General features: G+C 37.3%; 1 protein-coding gene across 9 annotated transcripts in view; it reads right to left on the reverse strand.

Annotated features, from left to right (window-relative positions):
• Positions 1 to 8,147, reverse strand: part of ATF7IP (activating transcription factor 7 interacting protein) — a 115,080-nt gene extending 106,933 nt beyond the window's left edge. For 7 of the 9 annotated variants that reach the window (XM_013947503.2, XM_067311138.1, XM_013947502.2 and 4 more), the window contains exon 1: positions 8,018 to 8,098. The gene's annotated coding sequence lies outside the window, so the exon portion shown is untranslated. Of the gene's footprint in view, positions 1 to 6,184; positions 6,213 to 7,666; positions 7,759 to 8,017 lie in introns of those variants that run through there. The other 2 variants (XM_067311176.1, XM_067311183.1) reach the window with 2 other exon arrangements.
• Positions 8,148 to 8,498: the final 351 nt, after the last annotated feature.

An 8,498-nucleotide genomic window follows, 5' to 3' on the forward strand; every position in this document is an offset into this window, starting at 1 on the left:
AAAATGCTCTAAAATTACTCACTACACTGAAACTTTTCTCCCCACTAAGAGCTATTTGCCAAATCAAAATCAGATTTACAACACGTTTGAAAGAAATGTTTTAGAGTAACCAGTTATAAGCCAAAATTGCCTACGTTTAACCTCACACATAACAAACCTTCAGCTTACAGGAATTTACAGTAACGTTAAGATTTCAGAATTCATGCATAATATATGATAAATATACATACACTACAGCTTTTATGGTAGCAATGTTTTAAGAAAGATAATTCTGTGCTTACTACATCTATGAAATTCCTAGATCAAAAGTCAATTTAAGAAAAATTCTAATCTCTAGTCCTAGAAATTCAACATAAACCTATTAAGGGTTCTAAATTATGAAAATATACTCACGTCATATTGCATTCTTTAATATTCAGACCTGAATTCTACATATGTAAATTCAATGACTTCAGTAGGTTTGAGCAGGCTTAACTAATTGGCAAACGAATTCATAAAACACCTTCACTGAGCCAGAAGAAACAGAACCCATGTCGCACTCCTACTGCTGCAGTCAATCACCCTATCTTGTCAGAAAGCTTCATAAACATGTGAAGATCCTGATGTATTAACACAGATGTGCGGTCTCAATAAAAAAAAAAAAAAGAATGCTTAGAAATGCATGTACTCAGAGTTAATCCAACATATCTAAGTTAGCATATATATGTGTGTTAATACTTTAAAACTATAAAACAGATTAGCTGATTTTAAAATAAATCAAAATGTTTGATTAAGCACAAAACTAGGATTTAAAGTAACTCATCTGAGAATGCTTTTGTCCAGGAAACATTAAAGTGAAACTGTTAACATGGAATTAAGGTAGCATCTATACAGGTTCTCAAAACAAAAACAAAAAGCAAAAAAAACCCCCAAACCCCACAGAATAGAATTTAAACTTATATAGTTTGGTATATTTAGATTTCTCTTAAATGCATAATAAAAATTTCAAACATCCTTAACTCTGCCCTGTTTTGATAACATGCCAACCCACTGCAGTATCATTTCAGCAAGTTGCACTATTCCGGTCACAAGTTAAATAAACTTTAAAATAGAACTTCCCTTTTCCATCCTCCCGCATGAACATTAAACAAAAACACCCTCAGAGAATGGTACCCTGTCATTTCTCTAATTCTTTTGCTATGTAAGTAATTTCAAGCTACTATCCCCATTTTTAAGTATCACCACTAAAGGTCAGATTTTATACTAGAGCTGCTTTTATGCCAAACCCAAGGAATCATGGAGAGCCAGAATATTTTGGATGTTCAGACTTGAGTTTTAAATCATTTCACATTGTAAGAGTAGCATAAGGCACTGAAAAAAACCAATAACCAGTTTCTTTTGCTGTGTCATCCACACTTTCTTATGTACAAAACACATACATCCCATCTAATTTTCTCATTTATCCTCTTCTGTTAAGTAGTATGTTAATTAACCCTAGTGGACAAAAACTGAAAACAATTCTTGTACTGATGAAATTCATGAGAGAATGTTACTCTGTTTTTATGCATCTGAATTAAAGTTTCACTAGACCATCAACTGAAAACCCCTTTTATTCCTATATTTACACAGGCCAGTAAACTAAATTTAAGAAACATCAACTCTCACGTGGTACTGCAAGAAAAGATAAAAAAATTAATGAGAAAAAAAAATTATGAGACAAGAAACACACAAGAATCAGAAAACCAAAGTTTGCTCAGTATTTGAGAAGATTGCCCTAAGTCCAAGACACCTGATGGCAGGTTAACTAGGACTCAAAGGGAGTTTTTCAACATATTGACAGAAGTCATCGTGCATTGTGCTAGTTTGCTACAAAAAGCACTTTAAAGTACTTAGTTGAAAGAATTAAAATTCAATGCCCATTTCAAATGACTTTCTTGAAACTGTATTAAGTTGGAGGCAAATGTATGTAGAAAGAGCTTTCTTTCATGTCAGGTTTTTATAACATACCATCTCTTTACAGTATTGTGAAATGGAGGATAATGCTTAGAACAACACAAAATGACAGAGCATTGCAAATGTGCAGGTTATTTGAACAGCTAGCTGAACTATCAACAGTGATATCACTCATAAATCTGTGCTTCGAGTGTATGAATTTACAAAAGAGCATTTTTTAGAAATTGAATCTAAGAAAGAAAAACATTATTTCTGTATTAAAAATATCCAGGTTATACCCTACAAGTAAGCTGTATTAGTTTACCTAAATATTTTAGAAAAGAGAAGCTGTTAAAAACAAAAACACAAATGCCCTATAAAAAAAACCTTTGCATCCAACTACCTAGTTTACTAATATCTCACATGATTTAATATTTGTTCCTGGAAGAAACAAGAGCTGGTAACTCACCAGTACAGATTTTAGTCATTTATAACATGCACAGCTCAAAATAAAACATCTTAAAGGGCATTGCTAATATTTTTAAGAGTTATCTCAGAAATCACAAGCAAGCGTAAAGGGCAATTATACCTACAAAGGAAATAGTATTCCTGACTCCTCCATAACTATATGATGGAAACTTAGGGGCAACTGAGGATCATGCATTTATTTAATGTACACACATTTCACTATTAAACCTTTGGCTACAAACCAAGGAAACATTACTTAAAAAGGCACTGGCTTTTACATACAGTGACACTTTTAAAAGTGTATCTCAATATTAAACAAGATAATCAGTGAGAAATGGAGCCAATGAAGTCACATGTCCTCCAAATTTGTGAAGTTTTCTTGCTACTTTTTAATCACAATAACCTCAGGTTATCATTAGTGCCTTACTACACTGGGCAAGTGAGTGCACATACATGCCTAGTCTGAATTTGCATGTTGATGTGACAGCTTCCACACTGCTTTGACAGACAATACCTATGTGCTAACTGGCCAACTAGTTATCAACAAAAACAGTGTGCACCTGCTGAGTTCTCCCTGCCTTCCCCCTCACTAGAGGGAATTTTAGTCTCTTTCCTCACCCCAGCTGCTTCTTTTCACAAAATTTGCAGGAACTTATCTTTGATACTTACTACTAGTTCAAGTGAAAATGAACAACTATTTCAAGAATTAGCGAGGAGAGATCAATTGACAGAATGATCACATAAAACTGGGTTACCATATCAGAATTGAGCAAGTTTTTGTTAAAGCTTCTATGGCTGTCACACAATTAAAAAACATTTTTGTCACATACCAACGTTGCACTTTGTTGTTTAAGTTCTAAAAAAAATTAAATAAAAAAAATTGGTACTTGGCAAGCACATATGTATCTTTTTGCTTAGTAGTGGCACACTCACAAGTGCTATTTAATAACCTTATTTCTCCATTTTTTAAGTTTCATGAACACATGCACTTTTCACTGACAGTATTCTGCTTTTTGTTTGAAAAGTGTCTAACATAACCTCAAATGAAAACATAAAATGCATAAAGCCACATAAAACTCAAGCATACCCGAAACTCTACCTTTCAGTTTGGGATGTTATAGCTATACTATATGCATACAAACAGTCAAGACAGAATATTAGTAACTTTCAGAGACAGAAACTAGAACATTAACCAAGATCAGAATATGCAATCAAATCAAAACACAGAATTTTCAGAATTGATCACACTCAGTGTTACAGTTTGATCTGTAGGCTAGTAATAAATTTGAAAAATCAGATGCTTAAACATTCCAAATATAAACTCATGAATTTCCTGACTCCTATTACTACAGAAAGAAAAAGAAGATACTTAAATACATTACAAAGGCTACAACAAGCCTCTTCAGGAAAATGAAAATTAAGATTCCAGAACATTATGCAAAATTTTGCTGGGGGGCAGGGAGAAGACAACTGAAAACAACACCCACCACAATATCCAAACAAAATACATGCTCCAGACCTTCCTGGCTGAAAAATTCATCCACGCTACAACCCTGTACAGTCATCTGCTTTGAGATCAACCACTAGGCTTTAATAACCCAAGAAAGACTGAGCTGCAGAAATTTTAAATATAAAGTATTACTGAATTCACTTCTAAACATTCATTCAGAGATTAAGGTACTCCACAATTGTCTAATTCAACAAGAAAAAATGGTTACAGAGATCATTTTAGAGGCCAGCCTCACTTTTTCTCTGCTTCTTAATGAGCTGTCAAAAAGCAAGATCAAAATACCCTTTACTCTCCATCCTATATTTGGTAAGTCACTGCAACATGATGATCATTGTTTCTTAAGATATGATGTAAACACTTTAACAGAAGAGCCACTTTTTCATACAATACAGCGTATCATACAATGACCATAAATGAAGTTACTGAGAGTTACAAATATACATTGTAAAAAAATCATTTGTGTTGGGCAGCCTATGAATTCTCAATCACTATGTAAGCATAGATAAGCCTCTCAAAGTAATATCATATATTAAAGAGAAGTAAACAGTCTAGCCACAATTATAACTGTAAAACTTTCACAATCTTAGAATTCACTGCATTTAAGAGAGATTCATCAAAATATATTGGGGGGGGGGAGACAACAAAGCAAAAAAAAAAAATCCACATTCACACACACAGACAACATAATGGTTTTACAACTCACAACTTATTTTCTCATCTAATATCCTTTAGGAAAATTATGATGTATATCCGTGACACTGCAGTAATTTCCAAAATAAACTGATATAAACATATGACTAGCACACAACATAGAAAAACACAGGTGGATAGTAAATGGAAAAATGTATTAAGATTGCAGACTATTTAAAAATGATAGGTGTCTTTTGGCCTTCCTATCTATATTTCATATATATCCTTGAGATTTTTGGCATAAACTTAATTCCTGACAGTAAGCCTAGATAAGCCTAATTAATAATTATTCATACTAAAAAAATCTAGATTGGGGAAAATTCCTCTGCTGTTCTCTTGTTTTGGAAGAAGAAAAATAACATCTGGTTTGGTCAACTATCTTTCAGAATGGAAATATTTTAAATATCCTTTAAAAAAAAAGAAAACACACAGAAAATATGTCTTCTCCCCCAAATCACAATCAAGCACACTGAAAAACACACCCTTCATTCTCTATGGCTTAGTTACTACAATAGAGTTTTAAAACATAATTTTAAATATGTATTTTACAGAACCTCTGGCAAGCAGAGAAACATTTTAAACACATTTTATCATAATTTTCATCTTTAAGAAGTTCAGGCTCTTGGCTAGTAACATCATCTTATGCTGGGGGGGAAGCTATTTCCATATTAGACCAAGTTTCCTGTCCTTATCCCCAAACTCTGAAAGGATTGCCAAAGGACCCTTTACAAGAAAATTAACATGCTACAGTTCATGTTGAGCTTCTAAATATGTGAAATGGGCATACAAGCCAAAGCAGGAGATATCAGCAAACACTGAAGACTATAGTATGCATGCATGTCTACAGGGAGTAGCATCTTATTGAAAAGAGACTTCATAATTGGTGGGAAATAAGAAATTAAGAGGTTCCACAACAACAGCATCAAATGAACTGTTTTAAATTATGTATATTATTATTGTGTTCTCCCATGAATCAATTATGTAAGATCAGTTTCAAACCTATAGAACAATCAAGATAATCTTGTTAAATTAATTCATACAACAAAATACAAAACCGTTCCACAAATCACAGGAATCATCAGTTCAGTACTACTACACTTTGGAGCAAGGTTGCAACTCATAAAAAAAACCTTTTACTGGAAGCAACGTAACAAGTCTATCAAACCAAAAACAATGATGGGAGCATGAAGATCTCTTAAGATTCTTTGAAAAAGAGTACACATGAGCAGTTACTTGTAAACAGTACCAAAACTACATTTTCTGCATTTTAATTACTTGGCATCTATCTAAAAACTCACTGCTATTCAAAATGAGTAGTGCTATTCTTTTCTGGATGATGTGTACCTAAGAACTCAATTTGATACTTCCAGAGCATATAAAATAACTGCAAGAATTAAGGATAAAAATACGATTTTACTTGCAAAGATTTGTCAACTGTACAAGTCCTCAAGCAAACATTAGTGAATGCATTTAATGACGGTCCTGACAGCTACCATTAGCCCCATTTCACAGATGTACAAACTGAGAAATTACCTAGCCAAGATCACATAACAGCAGAGCATTTTAAAGAGTTTTTAATATTCAAGGTAATACTCTCCGTCATACCTTCCCTTGGGACTGCCCAAAACAGCATCTAATCAGAAAAAAAAAAAAAAAAAACCACTTGTTTCTTACATTCATATTAGTTCTTTGTGTACTGAATTCATACTTAACCTTTTGTACCAGGCTTAAGCAGACATTCAGTACATTCTTTATGCTTTATAAACAAGAAGTAAATATAAACTCAGTATTAATAACTGTAATAACTGTAATTAGAACAACCTTATACAACAGAAGACGGCTCAAAATGTGTTTAAACTTGCAAAAGAAATCCAGAGAGCATGCTTGTACAATATATTGATCTTCTAGATGTGAATTCACATAAATTCATTCATAAGAACACTCTTTACTTGTGTAAAATGGGAAAAATATAGTATTTTTAAAAATATTGTCCTGTTTCTGACAATCAGATACCATGTTAAATTAGGTGTCTAAATTTACAAGTGTTATTTGTCTGTGACTGCACAAAGGCAGCAGTTTTAAGCTCAGTGATTGTTCCCTAACAGAGTTGAGCCAGGCAATGCTCATCTCCCCCTCTCCATTTTAGATAGATATTTTTCCATCAAAAGAAGAATGCTATCCAACAAGCCTCTCAATGTTAAGGGTCAGAACTGACGTCACAATATGAAGAGTTATTTGAAGATTACTATTATGCCTATTATGCAACAAAATATTCTAATGCAGGCATTTCCACTGGATATCTGTCAAGTATTAGGAGAACTAATTGGAAGGGAATATACCTGCCAAGAGGAAAAAAAAATGGTCGAGGACAATGCTACATCTCTAAAATGCCCTAGTATCACACCAGGATTAAAATGTAGTATTAAGCTATGATTTCAATTTTTAAATATATAAATATAAAGAAAAGTAGAAGACCAAGTGTACATTCTTTATATGCATATACTACACTGTTAACTTCTGCCATTTTGTTCAACATAGGCCTCCAGGACAACCTGAAGTAACAATTCTGTCCTTGTTTAGTTCACTTTATAATAAATTACTGATGACATCACATAAATAATGAAGAACTAGACCAGTTTTTCCCTCTGAAATGCCCTCATTTCTACTAAGTTCACAAGCACACTTGCGTCAGAAACTTTTATCTGAAATTTTATCACCATGTTCTTGAGCACAATAACGAGAAGAACGGTTTTCTACTTGTTTCCCCAACCCATCCACCACAACCCTCAACTTCAACATCTGCTATATTTACGAGCATATTCATCAGCTACATACAGCACTACTTAGGTAACACTATCCCCAATCCAGACATACGTAAGGTAGTGCTTTCGAGGCACTACACAGCCAGATCCGCCCCGTTCCACCTAAACACCCCTCTGGTGTGGTGTAAAAGAGCGCCCCCACCTCAACTCACACGTGTATAACAGGAAAGCGAAACAGAGACAACTGCCTGATACTTCCAGGCTCATGGTGCCTTATAGGACTCAGTGCAGAATCTCAGCTTTGCCCTGCCCCCGTCAGACCTACCTGTGATCCAACGCGGCCGCCGCAGGGAGCCCACCACACGTGGGGGGCGGAGGAAGAAGCGTCCCCACACCACGCTCCCCACCTGCCTCCACCTCAGTGGAGAAACAGCAACGCGCATGCGCACCGCCGCCTGCACTGGAGCCCAGTCACGTGCTCCCATGCAATATGTGCGTAGCTGTGCTGCGCTTGTGAGTGTGGGTGCGTGGCGCGTGTGCAAAGCTGCAGCTCCCGAGCATGCGCACTGCGGCCAGCATCACAGCCCGGGGCAGCGTTCGGCATAAAGTGCTGCCACTACCCGGCCACCGTGAGAGCGCGACCCGCCGCCCGCGCCCCGAGAGGGACGTGCAGTACCTGCGTTTCTGGGTCCTGCGGCAGCCCCTGCCTCAGCGCTCCGGCGACGGCCGCCGCTCCCCCGTCTTCTCTCCGCTGCCGCCGTAGATTCAAAATCGGAACCCACTCCAGGCACCAACGCCGCCTCCCCCTGTCGCACGCGCCGGGCCGTTATGCAAATAAGCCGCGTATCCCCTCCCCCTCTGCCGGCTGGCCCCACCCCCTTCGTGGGCGCAGGGGCCGGCAGTGGGGGCTGCCTTGCCGCCGGCCAATCCCAGGGCCGGCCATCTTGGCAGCATGCAAATAAGCCGCCGTGTTATTTAAATGAGCAGTTGGCTCCGCCCCTTGGCGGGCGGTTGCAGACGGTTATTCGCGATAACCTGCCGGGACCAAGGGCGTTTGAGGATAGAACGAGGCGCGCGCCGCCGCTCTGGCTGCGAGGGGGCGCTGCCCCGGCAGGCGGCGGCAGAGGGGGGGCAGGGCGGCAGGAGCCGCCTCGCCC

This window comes from Apteryx mantelli, chromosome 1, assembly GCF_036417845.1.
Source record: "Apteryx mantelli isolate bAptMan1 chromosome 1, bAptMan1.hap1, whole genome shotgun sequence".
NCBI lineage: Eukaryota > Metazoa > Chordata > Aves > Apterygiformes > Apterygidae > Apteryx > Apteryx mantelli.